Genomic DNA, 10,050 nt, shown 5'->3' with positions numbered 1-10,050 from the left:
TTGCAAGTTTTCAAATGTATAAAAATCTTTTGAAAATAGCAGATCTTTGTGAGCTTGTAGATCTGCTAAATAGCCGAATTATATATAGGGCTGAAGTGGTTATGTATGTTTTATAGCAATAATCTAAAACTACAAAGTAACTAGTAACTAAAATTGTCAAATAATTGTAGACGTGTAAAAGTACAATATTTGCCTCTGAGATGTAGTGGAGTAGAAGTAAAAGTATTGAAATAAAGTAATAATATCACAAAATTGTACTTAAGTACAGTACTGAGTACATGTACTTAGTTACTTTCCACCACTGCTGGTTAAGATGGACAGTCCAAGTGACACCCTCACAGAAAGCACCCATAGCAGCATGGTCTTCTGTCTGCTTTTATCCGCTATAGTGTCGCTGATAACTGGTCAAATTATCAGTGTTTTTGTCAAAGCTCGAGCCAGATGTGTAAATCATCAGTGGTGTAAAGTAACTAAGTACATGTACTCAAGTACTGTACTTAAGTACATTTTTAGGTATTTTTGAGTTTGAGTACTTTTACTTCTACTCCACTACATCTCAGAGGCAAATATTTTCCTTTTTACTCCACTACAATTATTTGAAAACTTTAGTTACTAGTTACTTTGTAGATTTTGATTATTATTACAATACATACATTACCCACTTCAGCCCTACATACAATTCGGCCATTTGAAAATAGACGATCTACAAGCTTAGCTCACAGTGCGCATTGTGAGCTTGTAGATCTGCTATTTTCAAAATATTTTGAAAACTTGTGAAATGGGACATTCTGCATAATGAGTACTTTCTACTTTTGGAACTTTTATACATGTTGATACCAATACTTGTACTTTTACTCAAGTAAATTTAACAGAGTATTTCTACATTGCAGTATTGATGCTTTTACTTAAGTAAAGAATGTGAGTACTTTTTCCAGCACTGGAAGTCATTATTGGGCCGAGGTTAGTAGGATATAGGCTACAGTGGCCTGTAACCGCACAGAAGATTGTGGCTCATATTGCGGCTGAATCAGCTGTGACCTGATTCAGTGCCAGCTGTCAATGTATGATTATGATGACTAGAAAGCACAAGCACACCTATTGGTTTTAGGTTTTAAACCAATGTATAATATAATGTACTATTCAAGGAAGTGTATATATATAGCCCAAGTAAAGTTCTTCTGTGCATAATGTATGACACATAGGCCTACATTATGTAGAATGAAGGCCTATCACATTTTAGCTTAGCCTACTACACTCTTGTCCATAGTGGTGGTTAAACTTTACTGTAACAATAATCTTAAATTACCAACATTATAAATAAACAACAGTGAGGATTGGATTGCAAGGGGCAAAGCTATAGGGTAGCACCCACACAACAGATAAAGTCAGCAATGAATCTGTATATTACCCATATATCATACTGTATGGGAAACTCTATGGTACACCTACCCCTATATTATTATGCATTAAGGTGAAGAAACAACTATAAGAAGGATTGTACCGCCTTCATTTTCTCTAACCCCCCTAATACACTTTCTATACATGCCACCGGTAAGAGGGATTTGCAATCAGAGCACCTGCGTGGGAATCTTTGGGAATCCCCTGACCAGCCCCCCCCCTCACCCACCCACACACACAAACATGCACACACAAACATGCACACACGCACGCACGCACGCACGCACGCACGCACGCGCGCACGCACGCACGCGCGCGCGCGCACGCACACACACACACACACACACACACACACACACACACACACACACACACACACACACACACACACACACACACACACACACAGGGAGAGAGACATTTTTCATATTTTCTTCTCCATAGAGCGGTAATGACTGTTTTCGCTCTGATCACCTCTGTGCAGACGGGGATTACAGTCTTAACACAGAGACCACATGAGCCATACAGTCTCTGTGGTGCAGCTCATAGCAAAAGTTTCATGTAGTCATCATTTCTAACATGAATTAACTGTCTTTCATTCTATATAGTCATCATTTCTAACATGAATTAACTGTCTTTCTTTTTATGTAGTCATCATTTCTAAGATGAATTAACTCTCTTTTCCAGCTTGGTTATAGTAAAGGATCACATTTACTTGATTGCAGAACAGTGTATTCTTGTTATCTAGGTGTTGATCATACAGTGACAATAATTATAAATACGGTTAGATATCACTTTTTAACAGAACTGCAAAATTAGTACAATAACTAGTACAAAAAAAGACACGGTTCATGCAACATTAAATCTTGATAACATTTTACTATATTAAGAGTCACATTATTATACTACATATCATAGGAAACGACAACCTAGTGAAGAGGTCTGTATGTGTTACATTGTAACATTATAATATTACAAATGGAAATAGCCCCTCCAAATGATCCAGAATGCCGCAGAATGCAGCAGCACCCTTGGTCTTCAACCAGCCAAAATGTTCACATGTCTCCCCCCTTCTAAATGCCTAAATTGTAAATTGTACATAAATAATTGATCAAACTGATCACCATTCTACACGATGGACAATTGTTTGTAATTTTTTGGCCAAAGCAGATGGGCCACATGTAGCTGAAACTATTGCACTAATCACCATCACCATTTTTTAAATATGTTTTTAGTTTTAGTTTTTATATTTCTATATTAAAATTGTGGAAATGTATGAACCTGGAGAGCAGCCCAACAAGTCAACGTAAACGTGAAGCCGTACCAAACCAATAAAATAGATTCTTGCTCTATAATGCAGTTGAGCTAAGGACATGAATAGTGTGAAAGGGGGAAGGAAATGCTTGAATGCTCCGAGATTATAGTAAAAGTGTGCATATTATTAGACCAGCTTCACATCAAAGGTGGAAGTTGTGAAGACAGACAAAAGGCCTTTAGGCAGACAGACAGTGTTTTAGTGTGCTTGTCTTAGCTTTACAGCCCGTTAACTCATAAACACTTGAATGCTCTGCTTGTTTTTCTGGAATGGACAGGGGTGTACACAGCTGGACCCAAAGTGAACATATCTCTCAATCTCGCTTGACGGTATCTTTTTCTTCTTCAGTTAATTTCCTACTTAGCCATTGTCCACAATCATGTCAGTGTGCTGTCCTATGAGTGTGTCTGAGAGTAGATTGGTGCAATTTTGCTTGGTGTGTAGCACCAGACGGTGATCACTGACAGGAGGAGTCTCCCACTGCGCTAACAGGACTGGCTGAGTTGTTAACTGGTCTGCTTATAACCAACTCTGACTCTCCTCAGACAAGGGCTAAGAAAGGATGGAGCCCCAATATGTAATTACTCTACAGGGAGCAATGTTGCTCCCTCTCCCCATCTCCTCTGGAACCCTTTGAAGCTGCCCCATGGGGAGCTGTTTGTTATCGGGACACATGAGTCATTGATTACCCCTTTTGCGGACTTCCAAGGACAGTGTGTAGAGGGAATAGACATAGCAGGGGGATGGTTAGTGTCCTCAGTCCGTGGAGACAAAGATGGCCCTGTGCCCAACTGCCCATGTCAGAAATTAAATGCCTACAGAATCGTAAGTGTGTTGGCTGCCTGGACAGTGGGCTGATGCCGTGATGTAGTCCGCCTGGCAGTTTGTTATCATCTTGTTCACACTTGCAGGCACAGCATCCATGTTTATGCTCTCGTTTTTAATGTGTCCTTTTTCTTTTTTTCCAAGCCGCATTCTCAGTTGAATGGCCTCGTAAAGATTACCTTCTAGTGTGTTGCGCATTTAAAATGACAAAAGCTGCCAAAGGTCATAGAATGTAGTGTTATTGCATATAGAATAGCAACAATAAATCCTTCACCTGAAATATTGCAACTGTAAAGCCATATTCATACACAGTGTATATATTCTTTTAATAGTGCTGCACAGGTATAAGTTATCAGTTCTAGAAATTGCTTCAACTAGCATTGGGAAAATACATCTTGGGTAAACAAAATGAGCAGAGCAAATAGATCATAAACCAGATGTCATAAAATAATTCTCTTTATGTCTCCAAGCTTCCAACCTGGACACCTGTTGACATGAACCCAATGACTAGTTATGTTATATGTGTGTTGTGTAGAGGTCAGACAAGTTGTTTGTTGTTTTTCAAGCAGGTTAAGTGGGAAAAAAACAATTGTATGAACAAATCCAAGCACAAAATCTAAACATCAAACATGTTCTCATATAATCAAATGCTTTGAGTTAACGTTTTAAAATCCTATAGTGACAGCTGTTCATCTAAACATCAAACATGTTCTCATGTAATCAAATGCTTTGAGTTAATGTTTTAAAATCCTATAGTTACAGTTGTTCATTTGATGTTTGTTCTCAGTTCTGTCTTTGATATGTAGACAGCATTTACGCAACATTTGCAACTGCCCCGACACATCCAGCTAGAAAGCAACTAGAAACAACTGTCACGGAGATGTTCAACTGCCTTTTCACTGGCAGTCAAGCATTTGTTCCCTGGGTGGCTTTGTTTTTCTCACACAGGTCTATAACTGCTATCGCCTATCTCTTGGGGAGAAGAGGGGAAAGAGGTGTGCCGTTCAGGCCTGTTCAGATGCCAAAACAGGAATCAGCGGCGTGTGGAGCCACAGACGAGGTGCATACACACCCAAGTCATTGTGGATGACCACAGTGGAACAATTGTAGCCTTGGATGAGTAGAAATAGCCTGCAGCAGAGAAAGTTCAAATGGCAGGGGAAAGAATGCTGCTCATTTATCTCAGGGCCATGGAAAGGAGTCTTTTTGATTACATTGTGTCTTTGCATCTCTGGAGATGAATGTCTATGATCTTACTTTAGATAAGGTATTTTGTAAGTGGTTGTCCTAAGTGGTTCTTCCACTTTTTTGTCGCATTGTGATCCACTATTGAATAATTTCAAACAGGAACAAATTTATAAAATTTGTCATGTAAAATGTGTAATTTGTTTGTGTGTTTGTTGTGTGTGCATGTGTATGAAGAGGCTGAGGTAACTATCTAGGCCTACATTTCTATATTCAATTTAACAGCATTTCACCCATTTCCTCACTGTCATACTAGGACCAAATATTTTGCCTAGTATATCCTCTTGGGTGGTTTGGCGTTCTTGTTTGCCTATTGACATTTGGTGGCAGCGTGTTAGATGAAAAAGCAAGGGAGGTATGAACCTCACACCAATGGCCACCACCTCATTCAGCCATGTTGTGTTTGTGTGTCAAGAGGAAACTTGTTTTACTATCATCCTAACCAAAGGAGCACACTCCTTCTGAGCTATGTGTGAAAGTGTGTCACTGCAGTTGAGATTATTCATGTTAAAGGCATTCTTTAAATGTAGGTTAAGTGATATTTTTGGGTTAAAACAAAAAGTTTTTGTTAAAAGGTTAGAGCTGTATTATGATAGTAGTGTAGTGTTTGTTCAGTAACTGTGGTCTCCCTGTCTCTCCAGCTCATTAAAAACAAAAAATCACACCCAGTGTGAAGTGGGCAGTGTGGTCACAGTGGTCATCACAGTGATGGAAGTTCACTTAAAGAAAAGTTATATTGTGGACCAACCATTGTACACCCCTAACTTAAAAAAACCCATAAATGTGTTTTTTTTAAGTGCATAGTCCTATTTATAGGCCTATGCACATGTGTCATGTTTCACTAGCCAATCACAGTCCTGAATAGACTGTGATTGGCCAATCACGGTGCAGGGTTAGGGGGGTACACTGGTGGCCAATCACAGCGCAGGGTTGGGGGGGTGCAATTTACAAACCTCACATATAGGGGCGGTTTCACCGTCCAAAAATACATTTTCAGATGGGTTGCCACTTGCCAATTTCAGCCAATCAGGAGAGAGTACCCATTTATCAGCTTCAATTTTATAGTGTTCGAATTTAAAATGTGTCCGCTCATTTCTTTGTCTCATTACTTCCAGTTTCACTTGTTTATCCTTTATCCTGTATGGGTTCTATGTCCTGATGGGATATTATTGGTATCCACACCTGAAAATGCATTCTCTCTGTTTATTAAAGAGCTGGAAAGATGGGCAGACCCCTGTTACTGAACAAACACTCTATACTATAGTCTATGACAATGATTACAATCAAATAATAGAGCTATTTAACGCAAATCATGCTCTTACCCTTCCTTTAACGTAAATAATATGTTTGTTGTTGTTAAATGTCCTTTTGTATTTTGTAATTGTGCAACTGTTTATGTGAAGAACTCGCCCCGGTTTAGTAGGATTGTTGTTTTAAGATTCTGACATGAGACAAAAGAGAGACAAATCTAATCCCTACTTGGATCATAGCATAAAGCGTTGCCATGTAATGAGGATAGATGATGTCACCACCCTCCTTCAGACAGCAGGCTGCACCTCCAGACTGCTGCTAACATGGGCCCAGATGCAAACCAGCCATGTCCCGCAGTCTCTACCCGTAAAGGAGCCATGAGTGACAACACCTCATTCTCAAGAAAATCCTGCTTGTAGCGGACCAACCTGTGCGAAGGAAGGCTTTACTCCACCGACGGGGTCCGAGAGTCACATGGCTGCCTCTGTCACATCGCAGCTCTCAGATGGTCTAAACATGATCGACCAAAGCTTCCTACCTGGGAAATTTAAGGTTGTGGAAATTTTGGTGTTACCATTTCATCTGACTGATACCAACATCTGATGTGGCCCTGAAGTTGTACGACATCAGACATCACCTCAACAACAGTTCAACAGTTCAACAACCGTTCAAGATGGACTCGAAAGCAAATAACTACATCCATAAATGGCCTCCCCAGATATCTTTCCAGCTTGGCACTGTTTGGAAGAAACACCCTGACGCTTCCAATGAAATCCATTAGCTTACGTGACAAATAGGAAATAGTAGAACGTGATGCAGACATTAGACCAGGCCATCACCAAAAACAGAGCACCTGTCTGCAATTTGTAAATGGTCCTAGAAAAGCCCTAAGCTTAACACAATAAATGACCCCCCCCCCACCTCCCTCCCAAATGTTTACTGTACATATATGTTCATTGCTACTAGTGTTGATTATGTCTTGTTTATTAGTGTCTTTAAATGTCTTAATGAATTGAATACACAGGACCACAATGGAAACAAGCCCCTAGGGCTTTTTGTGTTATCCTTTTAACAATCATTGTAAATCATACCTCTGTACTAATTGCAAACTGTTAATAAAGTATTCAATCAATCAAAAAATCAATTGACTGAAACAGCAGGAGATTGTTGATCTGCAGCCTTGTCATTTGGATGGGGAACAGCACCCAGGATGTGGTCCAGAGTCATAAAGAAGAAAAGGAAAGACCTTGTGGTCTCTGAAAATGTAAGAGGAGAGGCTGTGAGCCAATAGCAACAAGGGAGAGGGACGAACAGGGAGGCCATGATCAACAGGGTCATGTGTGGAGGATGCCCTGAGGCTGAGTTTCCTTATCAGGGCTGCATACGATACCCATCCCAGTCCCTGGAATCTGCACCTTTGGTATGATTCAGAGGTGACCTGCCAGCTCTGCAACTCCCAGAACCCGAGCTTGCAGCACATCCGGGGCCGGTATGGATGGTGCCATGACTGGGTTCTGCCTAAGCTGAAATCAGCTGGGAGACGTCCCTGCCGCTGCTCCAACACCTTGAGATGTTCTGGGATGAGAGGAGCGAAACATCAGTGGAGGGTGGCTCCCAGCTGATGACCCTGCAGCCAGCACAACGGCACCGTCGGAGGTGTGTCAGGCAGCAGTGCCCAGCACTTGTGCTCACATCTAGAAAAATATGTCTTCATGTTCTTCTGAACCACTGAGGTGTTTTGAAGCAATCAGTATGTTGTGGTGTTAGTCTTTCAAAGCCCTTTATGTCGAGTGCCTGAAGCAAGTTTTTCAGTGCACTTGTAGTATTATGTGTAAACACAAGTGGGCCTTTAATATAGGTGTTTAGCTGTGGTTCACTTGCCACCATTTGGTTTTGAAAACATTCGTAACAACAAAGTAGTAACAGGACCCAAAGCGGTAGGGAGATTCATGTGATGTGACACACCAAGGCTATGAGACACTGTTGAAGTAATAATGGCTCTAAATTTAAGCCCCTCATTAGACACCAGCCTCTCTCGGTGCTCTGTAGGGGGTTATTCTGTCAGGTTGGCTATCAGGAAGTGGAAGGGCACCAGGAATGTGAAGTTTAGCAACAGTCAGCTGACTACTCTTTGAACTTTCTTTCTATTTTATCTTTTTGACCTATTGACTAATTCTTCTCTTTTATTGTTTTTGCTAAGGTATATCCTGTCCATAAATATATAGCCTACTATGTTTTGACACATTATTTTGTATTCATCCAACTTTAACAATTTTCATCTTGATGTCCCTATCTTGGGCATGTCAGTAGGCCTATAGGCGAACATTTTCAACAATGTTCACAAATATTAACTGCAAATTTTGAGCTTGTTGATCAACTATTCTATTTTATTTTCTTAATATGGCTTAAGTGGATAAAAAAGGATCACTGCTATAAATCACTGGATCACTGGATTTGATCTGTATTGTCCATTCATCAGCTACTATGTGTATCTTCAAGGACTTATGTTAGACAGAAGATTTGCCTCAGATTCTTCTTTTTTTCTTCCTTTTTTTAAACTTCTATACAAATCAATAAGCAGTATGCATTCACTCCTGTGTGTGAGGACTCACTTGGAAATAGTTTGGGAAATCAATTTCAAACATGCACCAGAAATGCAACAAGCATCCTGATATCAGGTTATCATATTCTTTTAAGTGTCTCTGGTTTCACTACCCATTCATTCCTCCCAATGTGAACCACTTTCTCTGCCATTTTACAGTGACGTAAAACACACATTTGAGGGGAGTTGATAGTACCTTGAGGGCATGTTAGATGCACTTTTGAGCCATAACACAGTTGGTGGGAATTGTGAAGAAAGTACAATCTGGCACTAAAACACCAAACAATAAGCGGTCTGAAACACTGGACCATGCCTAAAGAGTATGCACCTTTAGTTTCTTTGTGGTCATTACTCTGTTTTTGCTCATTCAAATGATGAGAAATAGTTCAGTTTTTAAGACTGTTTGAGGCGTGATCCCACCAGTAGTAGAAAAAATAAATAAACAAAATTTCTATTTACTCCAATCTTACAGAACAACAGCATCAATTAACATCCATTCAGTCACAGGGGGCAGGGTAGGCCTTTCATTATGGCTAGACAAGAGCACGTATCACCGCATAATGGAACTGATGTTTACAACAGCCAGGCGAAGACAATTATTCCCTGGAGCTGCAACCACTCCAGACACCTCAATGGTGTGTTAAGCCAGATTTATACATTTATACAGAGCTTCAACGTTTGGGCAATTAGTCTCACGGCAATTACCGCGTATACTGGCAACACAGTATGGTACACATTGTACTGACAACATTGGTGTTGGCTTTATTTGTTGACGGCCCACTTTTTAAAACAGGACAGATTACTGTCCTCTGGTCCTTACTTAGATCCTTCTATAAATACAAATACAAATACAAATCCACTTAACATCACTGAGGGCTCTACTAACCTCTGCGTAAGAATGTCACATTGTGTGCCAAATGAGCCGTGACTCCCGTGAGCAGTAATGTGATGTGTAAAGCCTGGTTTACACTTTGTTGTGCGCCAGTGTCGTGCAACGGTGTTGAACACTGAAAATAGCCGATCTACAGGCTCACAACGTGGCACAACAGTGTTGTAAGATGGAGCATAAATTGAGCTTAAGATAGGACAACTGTCTGCAGAGGATTCAGTGCAGGCTTATTTCACTGCAGCTATTATGGAGACCAGCATCCTGTTCTCACTACAGGATTGCCTGAGACACTTGGTAAACACAGGAAGTACAAAGCCCTTAACTACATCCCCACTGTGTTTGGAGGACTGCCATGACAACACATAGTGAATCTCCCAGGGTGTTGCGGTGTCTGATTGGTGGAGGCGTACTGAGATATGCCCAGGCAGTGCCCCTCTGTGTGAGGGCATGAAGCTTTGGCTTACGCGCTGTCTGTCACACGCCACGGAAATAAGACGCCTTTCACTGCAGGGTCGCAGGATCTCT

This window comes from Gymnoscopelus braueri, assembly GCF_963280865.1.
Source record: "Gymnoscopelus braueri genome assembly, chromosome: 14".
Classification (NCBI taxonomy): Eukaryota; Metazoa; Chordata; class Actinopteri; order Myctophiformes; family Myctophidae; genus Gymnoscopelus; species Gymnoscopelus braueri.
Note: the sequence above shows the minus strand (reverse complement) of the source record.